Source organism: Humulus lupulus, chromosome 6 (assembly GCF_963169125.1).
Source record: "Humulus lupulus chromosome 6, drHumLupu1.1, whole genome shotgun sequence".
NCBI lineage: Eukaryota > Viridiplantae > Streptophyta > Magnoliopsida > Rosales > Cannabaceae > Humulus > Humulus lupulus.
In genome coordinates this window covers 170492601-170514181 of record NC_084798.1, presented here as the reverse complement: position 1 = coordinate 170514181, position 21581 = coordinate 170492601, and positions in this window count along the sequence as shown.

Here is a 21581-nt window from a genome sequence, read left to right as displayed (position 1 = left end):
AATATGGCAGCAAATACATTTCATTCCAATTCTTAAAATCTACACATTTAGAAATAAGGAATTTGATGATACCAATCTCCTTATGTTTATAATCCCATTGAGTTGTCTCATCCTTTGTTGATGAAGACTTTGAATCCATATCCACATTCATGTAAAGCATTTTGAAATAGAATTTTCTTTGATCTTCCATGGTTTTGTATTCAACACAAACCAAATCTTGAAGCAAGGATTTGAAGGTTGTAGAAGATGAACACATTTCCTTCATTGTTTACTATGCAAAACACAATAATAAAGTAATTAGAAATAGAGATTTTGATTGTTGGAAATTTATGGCTTTACACTTTCTTAATCAACAATGCATAATATGAATTTTTCAATATTACAAACCCTAGATGCTAATCAAGAATCTTATTCGAAGTATGAATTCAAATCTTGATCATCAAAGAACCATATTCATGATATGAATGCAAATCTTGAAAATAAAGGATTAAGTGATTACATGATTATATGATGAACTTAGAAACATTCAATCATCAATACAAACAACATAAACTCAATAGAATGGTAAAATACAAGATTAGGGTTAGAGAGATACAACCTTTGGTATTGAGCAACTTGAATCTTCAAACTTGGGGAACTTATAAGGCATATACACAATAAGAATATTATTGTCCAAAATCTCTATTCCAAGACTTCCCTTATCTCTTGAAGCTTCAACCAAGTAGAATGAGATTTAGGATTTAACAAGCCTTGAATTATACTAACGTTGCCTATGTTTTCCAGTCAGCCTTGATGTGTTAACGCCTAGGAAACATTATGATGGAGAAATCCTATGAGCTCCAACATGCCCAGGAAAGAGTGGCCAGGCTAAAGGCAAAGGCCAGGGTGCCTGTTGAGGAGGTGACAAGGTTTCAGGTGGAACTTGAGGCAGAGAAGGTCTATTCTCAAGAGATGGGTGAGACTTCCACAAGAGTGGAGGAGAGAGCCTAGGCATCCCAAGAAGAGGCTAAGGCAGCCAGAGAGGAAGCCACAATAGCTAAGGGTAAATGAAACAAAGCTCAGGAGGAGGCTTCCAAAGTCTGGGAGGAGATGGCCAAGGTCCAGGAGGAAGTTGGGCTAGCCAAGGAGGAGGCTAGTTCATCAAAGGATACAGCTTCTCAAGCTGCGAAGAAGGCTAAGGCTCTTTGCAAGGCACATTAGGCCACAGAGGACTGCAATAGTGTAGCATACATCTAGGTCGACTCCATGAAGAATGAGATAGACGTTATAGCTGAGAACACATTTTAGCTTACTTGGTTTCACAACCAGGATATTGATCTCAACTTCAGAGGCGATGTTGTCGCCACCCGATCACTCTTTGAAGAGGACTTCCAGGTAGAAACTTATGCTGCTGTCGCAGCTACTGCTGTCACTGCTGCTGTCAGGGTTCTTGAAGCCAACCCTGTGGTGGATTTCGTTGAGGAGGTTCCTCTGCGGCAAGACTAAGTTGGTCTCCTGTTTTGTTCATATTCTATTTTTTGTATAGTAGTCCTGCGAGCCACATTTTTTGGGGTACAAAAAATTTAATGTTGGAGCCCTCAAGTAATTTTGTACATATTCTCATTTTGAATGGCTTTTATGTGCTACATTACTTACCTTCTTTGCCTTTTTTACTCTTGCACTTTACATACATCGTTTAGTAATAATGTGAATTGGACTTAAAAATGTACAAGGTATTATCAATTTCCAAACATACGGAGGACTGAGAAAGCTTCCGCCAAGTCATTTACATGCTTCAGGGTTGTTTTGGATTTGACCAGCATATCTTCTACGTACACCTCCATGTTTCGACCAAGCTGGCTTTTTAACATCTTGTTCTTCAATCTTTGATAAATGGCCCCTTCATTTTCCAGGCAAAATGACATCACCTTGTAGCAATAGACATCGTTGTCTATATTGGGAACTGGTGTGTTCTTAGTCTGCGATGTGCATGGAAATCAGATTGTACCCCGAGTATGCATCCATGAGCGTCAATAAATCATATCCGGAGGTAGCGTCTACCATTTAGTCGGTCCTCAACAAGGGGAAATAGTCCTTGGGTCAGGCCTTGTTGTGGTCAGTGAAATTGATGCATGTCCCCTAGGTCCCGTTAGGTTTTCGGACAAATGTTGCGTAAATTTAAGCAATAAAACTTCGCAAGTGTACACAGTCGGCAAACAAGTAATAAAGTGATAAGTGAGTATCGTCTCCATAGGGATTTTGTTAGCAATAAATTGTGTAAAATCAACACTTAACAAATTGGAACAATACAAGTAATATAGATTTGATTAAACCTAAAAAACTAGACAAGAAAGTAAATAAAATAAACAAATGAACGAGAGAGCAAGACAATGATGATGAGCTAGAATAATTAATCCCAAAATAAGAAAAAACACACAAAATGAATAAACACTAAAAAAGACACACAAAAGAGAGAGGAAACACTTAACTTAGTATTATGCTTAACAAGGGAAATGCTCTCTGAAATTTATTAAAAAGATGATGAATGACGATGATGATGCCTCTTGCAAATGCTTTCAACCAAATTCTACAAATGCAAATGATGTTATAAAACCAAGAATCAAGCGTTTCTCCCTAAAGTGTGTACATAGCTCTTCCAAAATTATTCTCAAATCTCCCCAAAGTAAACTAGCTCTTGATCCTAAAGTTTCATAATTGTCTCCATAGGTTACCTTAGTGATACCCTCTCCAATAATGTAGACAAACACCAAACCAAAGAGCAAAAGGACTTTATCAAGCTTGTAATGTAAGCCTTTGGTAAAGGTGGTTAAGAGAAGTCATTTTTAGTTCAAATCACCCTAAAACACCTTAATCTTTCTAGGACCAAAGTAAGTGCTCACAAAACACTCCCCAAAGAACACCCCATACAATTTGAATATCACTCTTGCCATTATTCATTATTAAAACAAATAAAAAATAACACAATACCAAAACTATACTTTACTTTTTTTTTTAGATAATATGTTACACCCCTAAACTTAATTTCAAACTTTATTCGTACACTTTTTTTCAATTTTTTTTCATGGGAGTGCATTATTTTCTTTGCACATAGACTAGTTTTTTTTTACTATATACATGCAAATATAAAAATGGAAAGAGACATAAGACAAGGCTAAAAGAGGTGACTAGGGATAAAAAGTGTAGCATGGATGGATCGAAAGGTTCAAACGATCCAAAGATGGCCTAAATCATGTCCTCGATTTAGTGATGTCTAGGATTTCGCCTCAAAAGAACCACTTAGCAATTCTAGAAACTTAGGCTCTCCCAAAAGTCTAGCTAGCTTTAAGGGTTCAAAAAAAATTTGGTCAAGCTATGTACACTAAATAGGGATCAACACTACCATCAAGATTTTTCAAACTCCATTAACACTCAAGTACTATTAGCTAATCACACAACAAGTGGCAAAGAAATAGATTTTATTTAAAAAAAAAATTATGGTTCATCATCGAGCCCCAAGTAAGCACCAGCTAAAGCAATGAAAATCCTCTAAAGAAAACAAAAACAACAACAAACAAAAAGACAATTACAAACTACATAGCCAACACCACAACACAAACTCACAAACACAAAATGAAATTAAAAACTAGGAACAATATCAAAAGCACCCAAAAGAGCATCAACAAAATAACAAATGAAGAAAACTAACAAAAGCTTCAAATAAAAACTAATCACAGACACAAAGAAGCACAAAACAAAGCAAAACTAGATAGTTAAGTTGAGAAATGCTCATTTGAAATCGGCCCAAATGCCTCAGCTACATGAATGAGTTGCCCCGACCAAAGTGGCACTTAAGGTGCACGAATGGAAGTCAAATCCATGACTGAGCTGGAAAATCAAATCTACTGCCCACAAAATTAAAGTGTTCATCCAAGGAAAATGGCCCTTGGGAGTTGACTATGCCTCGTGAGTGAGAACAAGTGTCCCAAAAATACAACCGTTATCTCAAAAGATGCCCAACTCGAACTGAAACTACATGAGCCAATTGGGGTTGTTGGAATCACGCATCTGAGGTCGATTAAGCACTTGTGCTTGGGTTTTGGGGTGATTTCACGAGGTTCTCGATTGGAATGTTACGGCTTAGGGCTGGGCAAGGCTTAGATCTGGGTGCGATGGAACGTGGTGGTTTGTGCGGGTGTGGCTTGGGAGTTCGTGGTTCTAGGTTGGGTTTGAGAAGCTTCAGAAAATAGGGCTTATGGCGCAGAGGTTAGGGGTGGTGCGAGGTGGTGAGAACTGGGTTGTGGTTCAAGGAGGTGCGGTTTTGTGGGAGGTTCGTAGGTGGCAGGCTTGGTTGGGTTGCAGATGGGTTGTGGTCAGAGTTTTTTAGGGTTAGTGGATGCACGCAACTGTCATGGTTGGGTTCGAGTACAGGAAAGGTTGGGTCACGGGAGCTTGGCTCGACTGGGAGAAATAATGAAGACAGTGGGGCAGGGAGGTGGTCGGCCGGAGGTGATGAGGATGATGGTGGTCATTCTGAGTGGCGGCTAGGGTTAGGGAGAAATGAAAGCGACGAGAATGAGAGAGAAAATGGGTATCGATTTTTTTTTATTTTTAAAAATTGCAGGGGATGTGTCGCCCAGTAGGTGGTGACACATCGTAGATCTCTCTGCCCAAAACCACCAAAATGCCCTGACACATATTGTGCACTTAGCCCAGATTGCTGCAGCATTACTGCAGAATTGCAACCCAGAATATAAGACTTTCTTTCCTTAGCTCCCCACCTTTTTGTTCACCTACCACACATCCAAAACTCGAATTGTTCACTCCAAATAACTATCTTTCTGAGCCTAACTCTTGCACCATAAAATGAAGCACCAATGACCAAGTGAAAGAAGAAAAATAAGGAAAACTAAAATCCATTTTTTTTTCTTTCTTGAAATACACCTAACAAAAATTAAAATATTGAATAAAGGAAATGCAATGAACTTAATTACTAAAACAAAATTAAAAAACAAAGTTTAGACACTTGGGTTGTCTCCCAAGAAGCGCTTGATTTAAATTCGTTGGCTTGAGTTTTTGGAAAACTCATCATCAAAGAGTGGTTGTCGCCCATTGTAGTGTCCCAGAATTTTTACTTAGCTAGATAGTAGTAGTAGTTAGTATTAGTTTGTAGTATGTTAGTTTCCGTGGATTTTGGTTCAAGCCGGGACTTAGTTGGAAACTCATAGCAACAGTTATGGATTTTATAAGTTTAACCTATAGTTTAGAAATATTAATTATAACATAAGGTTTGATTAATATTGCTGGTCCTAGAAATATTATTTATTATAACCTAAGGTTTAGATAGAATTATTAGGAATGTGACACTTGTCATAATCATGTTTTATCAAGGATTTAAGTATTTTTTATGAATAGTTTAATTAAAAGAAAGATCTAGAAGCTCTAGAACCTTCCAGCAGCTATTAGGATCACGTTTTGACTCAGTCAAAGTTGTTTAATCAATTAAAGGTATGCTGAAAAAGTGCAAATACGTGTTTGATATATCAATGTATGTCGATATATCGCAACTATATGGGCTGATATATCGCCTACGGAAGATACGGAAAACACGTCGACTTTGCACGAACGAACGAACGGGACTCCGGAAAATGGTCTAGGCGATATATCGCCCCTGGTGCATTATTTTTGAAAGTTTGCGATTTAAAATTTAAAAATAGCCTTAACCACTTGGACCTGCCTTTGAACGATTTTGACTGAGTTTTGGGCATCTGTTGAACAAAAATTCAAATATTTTCATTTTATATTCAATTATTTATTCATCTTAATAGGGGTTAGTTTAATTCCTTGAACTCTATAAATAAGACCTAGTACTTTGCCATTTTCTTCATTCTTCAAGTATTCTTCAGAGCCTTCAAGTTGCTAAGATTACTATAGAGAGAAACACTTGGGTTTTGAGATAAAAGATTTTCCAATATAAGCTTTTCTAAACACTTGGGAAGTGAGATATAGTGTTATTTCGGTATCGAGGTATAGATCAAGTAATAGTTATCCAAGGTATTCTTATCCTTAAGTTCAATTCTTTATGGTTCTTTTATTTTCTTTTAGATCCTATCTCTTGTTTATGATTCTTGATTAGGTGTTTAAGTTTCTTGAAACTTAAGGTTCTTTTCAGTAAGTTTCTACTCTGATGGTTTAGTTTTCTTTTCACCTCTTTTGTTTATAAGATCACCATTCTTACCGTTGGTTTTAGGAGTGTTCCAAATCCCATTCTTGTCTCCATATCCTGATTTTTGGTAAGGAAAATAGGTTAGATTATATGTGTTTATATGTTTATGTTATGATATGTTTTATGCTATGATATGTATATGTATAAATATGTTGTAGTCCTAGGGCATATGACTTGCTTAGATAGCAAGCCCCAATAATTTTTATCATATGGGTTAGAGTTATGATTTACCCTATCTCGATTAGTAGACAGAGGACCTAGATGAGTTATCATATACTATAGTTGTGATCTAACCTACCTCGATTAGTAGATAGAGCACCTAGATGGCTTTATCACACACCATGTTAATGAGTTAATGGTCATTAATATTGTATTCCTATATGATATACGTTTTTATAGTCATATGATTTATAGTGTATGTATATGATATAATCTTATGTTTATGATTTATGATATATGTTGTTAGTAGATTTTTTTTGCTAGGCATTAGGCTCATTCTTTTATTGTTAGCATGATGTAGGAAAATGAATATGGAAGGTGGGAAGGATTCGTGGCAGCTTGGCATGTGTGTTGAGGATGAATGGATTGAATGGACTGCGTGAAGATCGAGGATGACATTGTTTAAGTCTTTTGAATTATGTTAGATGTATTTCCACAATTAGTATTTAAACAATTAAAGTTTATGTTTTATGTTTTATAACAATGGGATCCCATACCATATTTTATATACCATATCACATTTTATATTTTTACCTTATTTTGTATTTGGTACAATATTTTGGGTTTTAAATAAAGTTATGTTATTTCTTATGTATGTATTCAAATTAGTAGCTATGTCATAGTAGTTTTTAATGGTCCGAGGTCTTAGAAATAGTCGGGTCATAACACCCATAGAGAGTGGAATATGCCCTCACACATGGGTCTTCATTGTGGACACCCTCAAGCTAGGTGAGATGCGATGTTGATGGGTTCATGTGCTCAACTCAACTTGCTTTTGATGAATGAGTGTGGTAGACACCAAGATATGATGCTACTGATGGTGTAGGAGGTGGTGTCCACATAAGATCTTCATATGTGTATGCTTCCATGACTAATGGCTCCCAAAGTTGAGAATCAAAAACTTTTTGTTCTTGGAAGTGTTGCATATCGGGTGGTGCCGGGTTTGTATCTAACTTTTCTGTACTAGTTGCTCAAAAGATTTATCAACATCTTGGGTAGAGATAGAATTCGACACAATTGAATTTTTAATTGCCTCTCCCTTTGTTTTATTACTTGGATTGAAGAGGGCTCCATTTCATGCTCAACTAGGCAACTCCTTCTCCTTTCCACTCCCCAATGGCATGACATTGCGATGATTTTCCCCTCCTGAATTTTCTATGTAGCTAGGCAAAGTCTCTATGGGTGTGTTGTGCAACTCCTTGAATAATTCATCAACTTGATTTTCTAAATTCTTTACAAATGCACCATTTTCCTTAATCAAAACATCACTTTTCCCCATAAATTCCTTGATCAACTCCTCCAATGAATTTTATTGATCCACTTGGTGAGGTTCCTCTATGATGAAATTATGAAAATTCTCCATTGTCTCCCCCCATTGTTCTTGAGTGCTGTCTTCAAAAGTAGGCTTCATATGGCTGAAATTATTCTCCAAAACTTGGTTGGTTATTGGAGATTTGAAACAGTACCATTCATCATATTCTGCCATGTCTTCCAACATCCATTAGGCTTCATCAATGGATATTTGATAAAAATTGGTGGTACCATCTCCTCTTTCTACCCATTCTATCGTGGTGGCATGCAACCCATTGAGAAAGACTTCAAGTAAACACTCCCTAGACAAACCATGGTAAAGGAACCTCATGAACAAATTTTTGTATCTCCACCATGCTATATGTAAAGGCTCTGAGGCATGTTGAACAAAGTTAATGATGACTTGCCGATGAGACATCTCAAGTACCTTGCAAAAGGACCAAACAAACAAAATCATAAAATAGAACAATGAAAAAGAAAAATAAACAAGTGAAAAATAAGAAACCAAATTGAAAAGCAATTGATTTTAACAAAAAAAAAATCACGAAATCAATCCCTAGCAACAGTGCCAAAAACTTGTTGCGTAAAATAATAGCAATATAAATGTGCAAGTGTACACAATCGACAAACAAGTAATAAAGTGATAAGTGAGTATCGTCTCCACGAGGAATGTGTTAGTAATAAATTGTGTAAAATCAATACTTAACAAATTGGAAGGAAACAAGTAATACATATTTGATTAAACATAAAAACTACACAAGAAAGTAGATAAAATAAACAAATGAACGAGAGAGCAAGACAATGATGATGAGCTAGAATAATTAATTCCTCCTAAAATGTAAATTTGATGCTAATGTTGCAGTAATGCTGTGTCAAACTGGGAGTAATTAATCTAGAATTCCAATTTAGTTCATAGGCTTCCGTCGAAGTTACTATGATATCAATTCTCTAATTAAACTAACATATGTTTATGCCAATCTAACTTTAAGAATATTTATCAAGCACCAATTCAACAAAGATTATGCAAGGCATTAATATATGTCTATACTAACACAAATTAAATTCATAGAACTTAATATTGCACCATTCAAGTTGTATGTCCATTAATTAAAACTTTTTTAGAATAATTAATTAACTCATTTACTCACAATTGATGGCCAAACAAAGCGAGTAAATAACATTAAAACCACTTGAATGAAATAAACTCAATTTCACATTAACACCATTAACAAAGTTCCAAAATCACACATTATGGTTCATTAACAATTCTAGCTATGAAAAGTTTACCTCATAATTAAATATCCCAAATTCTAATAATAAATGCAAACATTGTCAAGAAAAATAAATTAAATACTAAGAGAGGGATGAGAAAATCAAGCCCTAATAGGTGTCCCAAGTGGTTATCTTCTTGTCCTCCTCTTTGAATCTCCTTCCTCTTCTTCCTTTTTTCCTTTTCTTCTTCTTCATTCTCTACTTTCTCCCAATAATGGTTGTTGTACATGTTTCTCCCAAAAAGTAAAAGGAAAGTGAAGTTGATATATGTCTTAGGGCTCCCATTTTCTTTCTATTCCTTAAGCCCACGTGGGCCTCTTTCATTTCCTTCTTGCTTCTTTGTTTCTTCTCATTGTGAACCAATGGACCCAAGTGTAAGCAAATCCCAATAGTAATTAAGTAGCACCCAGTCCATTTCAAAATAAGTCCAAAAAATAGGGTTGGGTAAGACAAAATTTAAGTTTCCCACGTGGGCCTTCCAAACAACTGGCTGGTAGAATGCGATGTTGCTACAATGCTGCAACATTGTCTCCTCCTAAATCCATTGTAAGCTTCAATTTCTTTCAAAATATTCAAAACTCTATCAACCACCTACCGAGATAAAATTCCACAATTTAGGATATATTTTTCTAGCATTATACTATTATTTAATAATATCTTATTATATTTAATATTTGATAAAACTAAATAAAGATACTACAAAACACCATAAACCACGATACAAATATTAATTTAAAAACATTAAAATAACTCTAATTCCTAGAGTTATCAACCAACACCAGATTTTCCAACCACTTGGAGTATTGCCCTATCATCTTCAACCCGAGGGTCCAATTCATTGGGTTCCTCCCTCTCTTCGAGGACCACTTGGACCTCCATCTCCTTTGGAGGAGGTTGCTCGGGGGTCGTTGCCTCAATCACCATTATCAGGTGCTTGAGGGACACATTGTAGCATAAACGGGCTTCTTTCTGGTCCCCGCGAATGGTACGAATCCCTGACTCTGTGGGGAACTTCATGCACAAGTGGCAGATTGATGTGGCGGCTCCAAAATCTACTAGGGTTGTTCGGCCCAAGATAGCGTTATAGGCTAAGGAGCAGTCGACCACAACAAAAGTGCAGTACTTGAAGACTTGTCTCAGGACTTCTCCAAGTGTCACTGACAACTTGATCTGCCCCATTGGGATCAAACCTTCACCCGAGAACCCATAAAGGGTGGAAGTACATGGGGAAAGATCGGTCGTCTTTAATCCTATTCTCTCAAAGGCTTTTTTTAATAGGATGTTCACAGAACTCCCATTGTCCATCAAGATCCATGCAACCATATTGTTGGAAATCTTAGTCTCGATTACCAAATGATCATGGTGGGGGAAGTGTACTCTCCGAGCATCTTCCTCAGTGCAGGAAATTACTTGGTTCGTCATCTGAGGCATTTGTGTCGAGAGTCGGACTAGTGCACAAACGTCATCGTCATGATTGAGGGCTCACGCATATCTATTTTGCAAGATCCTTGATGTTCTCTCTAGGTGGGATCCTCCTGAAATGGTCTGTACTCGTCCATTGATAGGAGGAGGTCCTTGGGCCATGGGCTGCGGAGCAACAAGTACTTGACCTTAGTTCTGGGGAGGCACCCCTAGCTAATCAAGGGTTAAGCTTCTAAAGGATCTTGTGGGGGTGTACTCTACCTCTGGTGTACTGGTGAAGGTTCTCCAACTTAATGGGATTTTCTATCTCATCACGCAGCTATCTGCACTCATTGGTATTGTGACCAATATCATTGTGGTACTTGCAGAACTTGGCTGCGTCTCTCTTTTCCCTTTTTGTTTGGATAGGCTGGGGCCTCCGGTAGTTGATTTATTGTTCCGTGGCCATGTATATTTTTTCCCGAGTATCAATTAGATCAATGTACTTAGAATAGTAGGTCAAATATTTTTCTTTGGGAGCCTTCTTCACTTTTTTGCTCCATTTGATTTTGCCTTTGCGTTTACTCACACTCAGGCCTTCACTAAGTGTCGTTGACTGGGAAGGAGCAGCTGCTCCAGTACTGAGAGCAGGTTGATAAGCACTTAATCCAGTGGGAGCTACTCCACACCCAATGGGCATGGCGATGTAGGCGGCTTGCAAAGCAGTGGTGTTGTACTGCGGAGCACTCATCACACTCGTCTAGCGGAAGTGTATGGGGAGAAGTGGGAGTTAGGCATTGTAGCCGCTGGGACTGTAGGAGCTGGAATGGAGATTAGGGTTCCAAAAGCTCCAATTTGGGCATCTTCCCAGTGTATGTACTCTTCAGCCCGACAAATAAAATCATCGAGTTCCACGTCTTTGCAAGTCGTTGCATAATGGAGAACCTGGTCGGATACCAGCTTGAAATGCCATGAGCTACTGACCATCATCGACCCTCTTAGTCCTCGCAACTTCCTCCTTAAAGCACTTAATTTACGCTTTAAGGGTCTCAAATGGCCCTTGCTTAATGTTAGCTAAGGCATTAACCTCGAAGCTAACCTTCCAGGCTGCTATGAACTATCTCTAGAACTAGGAGGACAGTGGGGATGAGGAATGAATGAAAAATAGTCTATGTTTCTTGAACCATTCATCTGCTACTCTTGTCAAGGTTAACGGGAAGCAGTGACATCTCACGTCATCAGAGACGTGGTTCACGAACATCAACCAATTGAACTTGGAAATATGGTCGGAAGGGTCTGTCATCCCGCTATACAGGGTAATATCTATCATTTTGAAGCCTCGGGGCAATGGGGCTTCAACTAAGTGCTAGGCACATGGCTCTCCTTCTTCATCCTTGGAGTCTGAGTCATGGCCCTCCTTCTTAGCCATCTTAAGCATAATCTTTTTCAAACTCTCCTTCTCCACCCGGAGAGGAACATTGTTGGCATTGTGTGCATAGTATGCCTCCTGGTCAGGCATTGCTTCTTTCCTCTGAGCATTAAAGTTATCTCGAAGGTCTGTTTGAGGGTATCTTCCCTTTACATCCTTGAGCCCAGCCATGTTCTTCCGAGCATTGAGATTGTCTCCAAGTCATGCTGCATGCGCCCATGACAACTGTCCTCGGGGAATCCTACTTTAGTTTCTCAATCAGACTCGACATAATCATTATTCATTGAGATGTTGATGCAGCATCCTTGGTCCATGGAGACCTTTCTCCTATTGGCACCCAGCCCTTTATTCCCCGAGGTTGCTGGGGCACGAAAGGCTTCTCTTTCCCGATGCCTGACACGGTCCATTGCTGCGCACCTAGGCAAAATGAATCGGGCTCCTCAAATGTTATGGACTTGGGGGTCTCCTCAAACTCAGTGAACTTCTTCAGGGTCGTGCACCCTCCTCGGAAGGTTGAAGGGCTCAAAAACTCACCGAGCTCTTTTCCATTTGTGGGGAGCCTTAGCTCTTTCTCCCACGTGAGCTGGGTACACTAGCTGGGTGTGTAAGTTAAACGTAAGTTGGTTGTTCTTGCAGCACGTCAGCATGTCGTTCTGGTAGCACGCCAGCTGTCTGCTCAGGTGGTATCTCAACTTAGAGGTCAACCTGGAGTCTTGGGGCTGCCAGCGTGGCCCTCGTGCCATTCACCACCTCTTACAAGGCGACGATATTTCTTTTTTATGCCTCCATTTCATGTTTTTGGGATGCGATTATATCCTTTAAGGCCGCCACTTCTGGTGGCTCTTTAGTCCAAGATGACATTGAGTAGTCACTGTCTCCATCGTATCCTTCATTATGGGCTACCTCCGAAATAGCTACAAGACGTGGGTGGACTTGCTTTCCTCCCACGATAGTGGGGTGGTCATCTTTAGGGAGTGTTCTGCGAGTGTTCACCATTGTTGAAACTCTTGCTTTCTTCAAGCTCACAATGAAAGCACCAAAATTTTGACTAACTTTTTAGCTAACAACTAATTAATAGAAAAGCTTAAAGAAAATGAAAGAATAGCACATATTTATATGGGGTTCAGGTTATTAATTAACCCTAGTCCATAACTCACTTGTATTAGGAGAAAGAACTTAAACATTTTAAGCTCTCTTGGGGGTTTTCAGCCAGCATTTGTGCCCACTCTAAAATCTGGGAAAAAGATTATTTACAATGTGTGCCCTAGCCCTATATATAGGAAGCTTGGGAAATTAAGGTCATTAATTGGAACTGGTTACAATTATCATCTCTTAGTAGAGGTTAGTTATGAAATAAATACACATTCTGTTATTTATTAAGCTGGTGGGTCCCAGCATATCTCGGTGGGCCCAATCCGAGGAATTCCAGCCCACTTCTTTATTGGAAAATTCCCCTGACAGTGTCAGGGTGGTAGCTACATATTTTCCCATGTCAAGAGGCATCGTAGGACATCCTCATTTCTGCTTGTGCAGAGTCGACACCACAATCCATGTGACAGTAGGGGTCAAAAGTCTGTTTATGGTCTAGTGTTTCTATGCTGGCCACCTGGCAACTATCCTGGTAGTCTGGAGAAGGGTTCTCGCATGCTTGGAGGATTAAGTGATAGATAAAAGATCTCGCTAGGAGACTTTGGGTATCCTTTGACAAGGTCCTCAGAAGGTAATGCTCTCCGGAGAAGTTATTCCTTCTGTGGTTGTGGATCGTGATGGGAAATGGTCAGAATTCTCGTGGAGCTTTAAACAGGTTCCAGGGAACACTAACCAACTTGCGTGGACCCATGATCACTTAATTTGTGTCACGTGTCACCTGGTGAAAACACGGACAACAATGTTAATGAACAATACAAAATAAAACGACGAATCAGCACTATATAATGACCAAATAAAAACAAATACATAAAACAAAAAAGTTTATTAGAAAAAATACATCACATAAATAAATAAGGGATCATTACAAAAAAAAACGAGACATTTTTAGAAACAACATTATGCAATGCATATATATACAAAAAAGTTTAGTATGGTAGAATGATGACGTGTGAAATTGTCAATCATAGTTACACAAACTTCTAGGAGAAGACTTGTTCCAAGAAATAAGAAAAAAATTAAATTTGTAAAAAAAATTAAAATAAAAACACAAAGAATTTATAGTGGCTAAGTCATAATCTCGAACCTACATCCACTTTTTTTACTATAGAAGAAAGTGTTTACAAATGAGAATATTTTCTCTGAAGAATTAGATTTCAAGTCTCATTTACAAATGTACTTCAACTCTATTTATAGTGAAGCATAAGGATAGATTTAGTCATTTGGGAGATGTAGATATTTGATACAGATTTTCATTACCGCAAGCGTACAACGTTATTTTATTATAGTATTATTTGAAAAAGGATGTCAAACCATAGAGATTGATTTATTAATTCTGCTAATTACTAAACTCAATTCAAAATATGCTGAAAAAAGTGCAATTACGTGTTTGATATATCAACGTATGTCGATATATCGCAGCTATAGGGGCCGATATATCGCCTACGGAAAACACGTCGACTTTGCACGATCATTCGAACGGGGCTCGGGATTAAGGTGGAGCCGATATATCACCCAGGGTAGGTGATATATCGCCCCTGGAGATGTGTTTTTTAATATTGATGATTTTTTAATTTAAAAATACCCTTAACCACTTGGACCTGCCTTTGAACGATTTTGATTGAGTTCTGGGCGTCTGTTGAACGAAAATTCAAATCTTTTTTCATTTTATAATCATTTATTTATTCAAATTAAAAGGGGTTAGTTTCACTCGTTGAACTCTATAAATAGGACTTATTACTCAGCCATTTTCTTCATTCTTCAAGCAGTCTTCAGAGCCTCCAAGTTACTAGTGTTACTATAGAGAGACACACTTGGGTTTTGAATTAAAAGCTTTATCATTCTAAGTTTTTCTAAACACTTGGGAAGTGAGATATAGTGAGATTTCGGTATTGATGTTTAGATCAGTCCATAAGATCATTCAAGGTATTCTTATAATTAAGTTCAGTTCTTTATGATTCTATAGTTTTCTTTAGTTTTATATAGTTTTCTTTTATTCAGATCCTAACTTTTGTTTATGATTCTTGATTAGGTGTTTAATTTTAATGAAACTTAAGGTTCTTCCTGGTAAGTTTCATTTTGGATGGTTTAGTGTTCTTTTCATCTCTTTTTCTTTAGAAACTCACCATTTTTTCTATTGGTTTATAGGAGTGTTCTAATCTCATTCTTATTCCCAAATATCCTGGCTTTTGGTAAGGAAAATAGGATAGATTTTATGTGCTTATATGTTTATGTTATTATATGTTTTATGATATGAATATATATGTATAAATATGTCTTGTAGTCATTTGGGGCTTATAGTTGCTTAGATAGCAAACCCCAAGATTATTTATCATTTCATGGGTTAGAGTTATGATTTACCCTACCTCGACTAGTAGAGGACCAAGATGGGTTATCATATACTACCATGTGATCTAACCTACCTCGATTAGTAGACAAAGGACCTAGATGGTTTATCACATGCCATGTTAATGAGTTAATGGCCATTAATATTGTAGTCATATATGATATATGTTTTTATAGTCATATGTTTTATAGTATATGATTATATTATAGTCTTATGTTTATTATTTATGATGTATGTTGTTAGTAGATTTTTTTCCTTGCTGGGCATTAGGCTCATTCCTTTATTTTTAGCTTGATGTAGGAAAATAAATATGGAAGGCGGAAGGATTCTTGGCAGCTTGGCTTGTGTGTTAAGGATGAATGGATTGGATGAACTGCTTGTCAATTGAGGACGACGATATTTATTCTAAGTCTTTTAAACTATGCTTTTGATGTAATTCCGCAATTGAATTAAAGTTATGTTTTATGTTTTATAAACAATGGGATCTCATACCATAAAACAATTTTATTTTATATTTTTATATTATCTTGTATTTGATACAATATTTAGGGTTTTCAATAAAGTTATGTTATTTCTTATGTTTGAATCAAAATAATAGTAGCTATGTCTAGTAGTTTTAATGGTCCAAGATCTTAGAAATATTTGGGTCATTACAGTTGGTATCAGAGCAGCGGTTCATATGCATGAAGTTCTCCTTGATACACACGCACAAGCTCCAAATCTAACCGCTACTGTAAGTGTTTATGTTATAGTTATTGTGTTTATGTTATTAGCTAATGTTTTAGCCTTTATGTTTTCAGTTAAGAATGGATGGAGCCTTGACCTATGAGGATATTCGAGCCTTTAAGGCATTAAAAAGGATTAGAAAGCCAAGGAATATAGTAGGAATGTTAGAAAGAATCACTTGGAGATTACTCGTATTTAACAAGGAGATAATTCACCTCCAAACTACTAAGAAAATCATGATGAGAGCTACGGAGCAATATGTTTTAGTGATTAGGCTTTTTAAAGATTATCCTTCTATAATTTTTGCTTTAGAAGAAATATGGGAAGCTATAGATGATGAAGATGAATTACCGATAGCTATGAGATATTATTTTCTCATACTTAGGTTCACCTCTAAGATGGAATTCCAATTCACTAATGACCAAAAACATAGAATCTTTACGAATCTTCCCCGAGGAAATTTTGAGGCTCAAGATAATGATGATTATGAGAAGATAGATGATGATATGTTAGATGAAGGGTCAGATGTAGAAGATCCTGATTGTTAGATTAGTTTATTTCTTTATTTATTTACTTTTGCATTTATGATTGTACGTAGTGAAAACCTTTTTCCAAATGAATATTATTGTTATTTTTGAATGACATGTATGAGTTTGATTTTCTTTTACAATCATAATAATAAATTTAATAAATAATGACCAAGTTCGGGGAGGGTGGATACAAATCAATGGACCGGGTTCTATATTGAGAGTTAGAGGGCCATAGTAGTGGGAACGATTTTACTGATCCCAACCCTCCCTCAATGTGGTTAACTTTGGAACAACGACGAGTTTCGAGCTAGACAATTAAGTCATATAGGATGATTAGAAACAGGCTTAGAAATAATATAAATGACTTATTTTTCTAAGTATAGAAACACACCCTAATTATAAAGAAGGCTTACATAATTTTTCATAAGAAATCATAATTAATAGGTCTGAGTTATGTTTGCTTAAATTAAGTTTTTTTTAGAGCCTATTAGGGTAAGTTCTAACATGTTTTACTCGACTCTTAGAACTCTGCTGAAGATGTCGCTCAGAAGGTCTGCTCGCACAAATGCCAATGCCTCCAGCGCCACTCATGAGACTAATGAAGTCTCTCTAGCTCGCAGAAGGGGAGCGCATGCTACCACTGCTCCTGCTAACCAAAGTGCACCGCCGCCTCTGATTGACAACACCGTAGAAATTGTCAGGCTACGACAACAAGTGGAGGAATTGCTACAGCAACAGTGATAGCAGGCCTAGCTGCAGCCACAGACTCAGACTCAGCCTCAGCCTCAGCCTCAGCCTCAGCCGCAACCGCAGCCTCAGCAAATGGCTCAAGCACCCCCAACAAGTAGGTCCTTATGGGGGATGGCCAATGGCAAATTATGCGCCTTACCCAGCTCAATACATGGAGCCAATCTATGAGCAGTTTCGTAAGAAACACGCTCCAAACATTGAGGGGACAACTGACCCCTTTGTGGTGGAAGAATGGCTAAGAAATGTAGAGTCGATCCTAGCGCACATGAACCTCGACAATGCAGACCGCATATCCTGCATTTTGTCTCTTTTAAAGAAAGATGCTAGAATATGGTGGAACTTAGTTTAGCAGACTCATGACATCACTACCATGACATGGACTAGATTTTTGGAGCTGTTCAACAAGAAGTACTACAGCTCGGCAGTCATCGCTACAAGGGTCGAGGAGTTCACCAGTCTGAACCAGGGTAACTTGATGGTAGCAGAGTATGCTTGGCAGTTCAATCGACTAGCCAAGTTTGCTCCAGAGTTAGTCCCAACTGATTTTTTTAGGGTTACCAAGTTTGTAAGAGGACTCAGACCAAAGATTGTGCTACGGGTTAAGCTAGCAAACCCTGGAACTACTACTTATGCCGATGTTCTAGAAACGGCTATAGAACTAGAAAGGCTTCAGGCGAATGTCAGTAAGGAGGAGGCCAGTAAGCCTGAGCCTAAACAGCAGATTCAACCTCAGAATGGTCGGAGCAACCACCATAACAACCATCAGCCTAGCAACAACAATGGTCAGAAGAGAAGGCATCCTGACAATAAGCAGTCTGACAACGATAAAAGAGCACGGACAAACAACGGAGGTAGTAGGTCGGGTTATGTAGAATACTCGCAGTGCTCTAAGTGCCAAAAGAAACATCCTGGTGAATGCCATGCAAACACCAAAGGATGTTACAATTGTGGTCAGGAAGTTCACCAGAAGAAAGAATGTCAACAACTCAAGCAAGAGGAGAAAAAGGACAACAAGATGGTTCATGCCAGAGTCTTTGCCTTGACCCAAGGAGAAGCTGAAGCTAGTAATAAAGTGGTCATAGGTAAGATTCCTATCGTCAATAATGTATGTTCATTATTATTTGATTCAGGAGCCACACACTCATATATCTCGTTAGGAATGATAGAGAAATTAGGCAAACCCTGTGAAAGATTTAGAACTAGGTTTGTGATAGAATTGCCTTCGGGCGAAGTAGTCCTATCGTCACGGATAGTACCAGGCGTACCAATCAAAATTGAGGACGTAGAACTAGAAGAAGACCTGATAGAGCTAGAAATCAAAGACTTTGACATAATACTAGGAATGGATTGGCTAGCAAGGCATGGCGCAACCATCGACTGCAGACGTAAGCAAGTGATGTTAGAGACTCTTGATGGTCAGAGACTACACTTTATGGGAAAGGTTTCAAGACTACGTACGCCTCTTATTTCATTTCTCAAAGCTCAAAGGATGATAGAAAAGGGATGTCACACATTCTTATCCAGCGTCATGGATGTGGTAAAGGAAACATAACTAAAGGTTGGAGATGTTCGCATCATAAAAGAATTCCCAGAAGTATTTCCTGACAATTTACCAGGGTTGCCGTCGACCCAGGAAATTGACTTCACAATCGAGCTAGTACCAAGCACAGAGCCTATATCCAAGGCACCATACCGGATGGCACCTACCGAACTCAAGGAGTTAAAGACGTAGTTACAAGAACTCTTAGACTTGGGTTTCATTAGACTGAGTCATTCGCCATGGGGAGCACCGATTCTATTTGTGAAGTTGAAGGACAGAAGCATGCGAATGTGTATAGATTACCGCGAGCTGAATAAGGTGACAAATAAGAATAAGTACCCGCTACCCCGGATTGACGACTTGTTTGATCAACTCCGAGGAGCGACCGTGTTTTCAAAGATTGATCTACGGTCTGAGTATCACCAGCTCAAGGTATGGGAAGAGGGTATTCCCAAGACAGCTTTTAGAACTCGATATGGACATTACGAGTTTCTATTTATGTCGTTTGGTCTTACCAACACTCCAGCCGCATTTATGGATTTAATGAATAGAGTCTTCAAGGATTACTTGGACAAATTCGTCGTAGTGTTCATCGACGATATTTTGGTGTACTCCAAGAACGAAGCCGAGCATGAGGAACATTTAAGGATGACCATGTTACGACTGAAAGAGCATCAACTTTATTCCAAGTGCAAGAAGTTCGAATTTTGGCCACATAGTATCCAAGGATGGAGTTGCTGTAGTCCCAACTAAGGTAGAGGCTGTGAAGTATTGGCAAAGATCTAAGAACGTGTCAGAGGTTAGAAGTTTTCTTGGGCTAGCAAGTTATTATCGGAGGTTTGTAGAGGGCTTTTCTAAGATAGCCACTCTGCTTACCAAGCTGACTCGGAAACAACAGAGATTCAACTAGAATGATAAGTGTGAAGAGAGCTTCCAGTTGCTCAAGGATAAGCTATGCTTAGCACCAGTACTTTGTGTACCGAAACCCAACGACAAGTTTTTAGTCTACTGTGATACGTTGAAGCAAGGTTTGGGTTGTGTGCTAATGCAGAATGACAAGGTAATATCCTACGCCTCAAGGCAGCTAAAGGAGTACGAGCAACGCTATCTAACGCACGATAAGGAGTTGGCAGCAGTGGTCTTTACATTGAAAATATGGCACCATTATCTTTATGGAGAACGGTGTTAGATTTATACGGACCACAAAAGCTTAAAGTATTTCTTCACACAAAAGGAGCTCAACATGAGGCAGCGCAAGAGGTTAGATTCGACATTAACAACTTAAAAGTCTCATCAATGGCGAGTTAATGTTGGTTGCTACCAAAGTGAGGGTTAAGCCCAGAGGTTTTAATGAAATGCAGTTGAAGAAATAAGCATCTCTAAAGGTAGAAAAGATGTTGCAAGAATTTCACCTATGTGAACCTAGAGGTGGGTCGCCTCTCAAGAGAGTAGGAGTTTTCTCTCTGGATGGTTCATGAATGGATAAAGCACAAGGCCATTAATAATGCTAAGCGCGAATAGTGGGAAATAAATAAGTAATCAAATAGAGGTGTGTGAGACATTACCAGTTTTTATCCCTAGGAATGTTGGGTTCAATCTTTTAAGAATACCTTAGTATTTCGATTTAAGCTTTGTAATATTTTCGCTAAGGTAAAGTTCAAACCCAAAAAGTACTTTACATTATGCACTAATATCATTGGCCAGAGAAGTGAGGATGTATTTAACCAAGTGGAGGAATGTTGAGATTGGTTAAATACATGGTGAAATTGTTTAGGCACGAAGAGGTGCTAAAACAATAACGATTTCACCAAAGTCAACATGTGAAATTTGACTTTCAGTATAGGCATTTATAAATCAACTTTTTAAGTCCAAAATGTTTATTTGGAGTATATAAGAGTACCCAAGAAGTTTGGGAGCATTTGTAGGTGTTTTGAGACAAGTCTTGGAGTGCCAAAACAGAGGCGTTGGCGATGCGATACCCCCTAGGAGGCAATGCGTCACCAAAAGCATGAAACCCTTGACTGAGATGGATCAGGCGATGTGTCGCCTGGGCTGTCACAGAAATTTTGTACAATTACGTAAATTACCTCAAAAACATAAATTTAAATGCACTAATCTCATTATTTGAGCCTAATGAGGATCCTATACTATTTAAAGGGTTTATATAAGTTAATTGGTGAATTGATCACTCACCTCTCCTCACTCTCAAAAAGAAAAACCTTTCTCTCTCTCTAGCTCCAAGATTACTAGTTTTTCTCCAAGAATCTTCATCAAGAAAGCTTGGCTTGTATGAAGGATTAAGGCTTGTGTATCCCAATCTCATTCTATTTTTGTAGCTTCAAGCATTTCCATAGAGAAGACTAGGAATAGAGATTTTTGGACAAAAAATCTTCATTTGTGTCAAGCCTTGCAACTTTTGTGTTTCACATAAAATCATAACTTGTGATTTTATGTCCTATGGTTTGTTCTTCAAGGAAGGTCCTCTCTAAACTCTTACCTTATTGTGTTTATGTAATTTGTGTTTAACTACTGTCAAAGATTGTTTTACATGTATCTTTTGTCTTGAGTTTTGTCACAAACCAAAGGTTATCGAGTTGTGTCACAAACCAAAGGTTATCTAATCCCCAACAATAGAAACAATATTAGCAAAAATTAAAAAAATTCAATCTCCAGCAACGGTGCCAAAAACTTGATATAGATTTTCATTA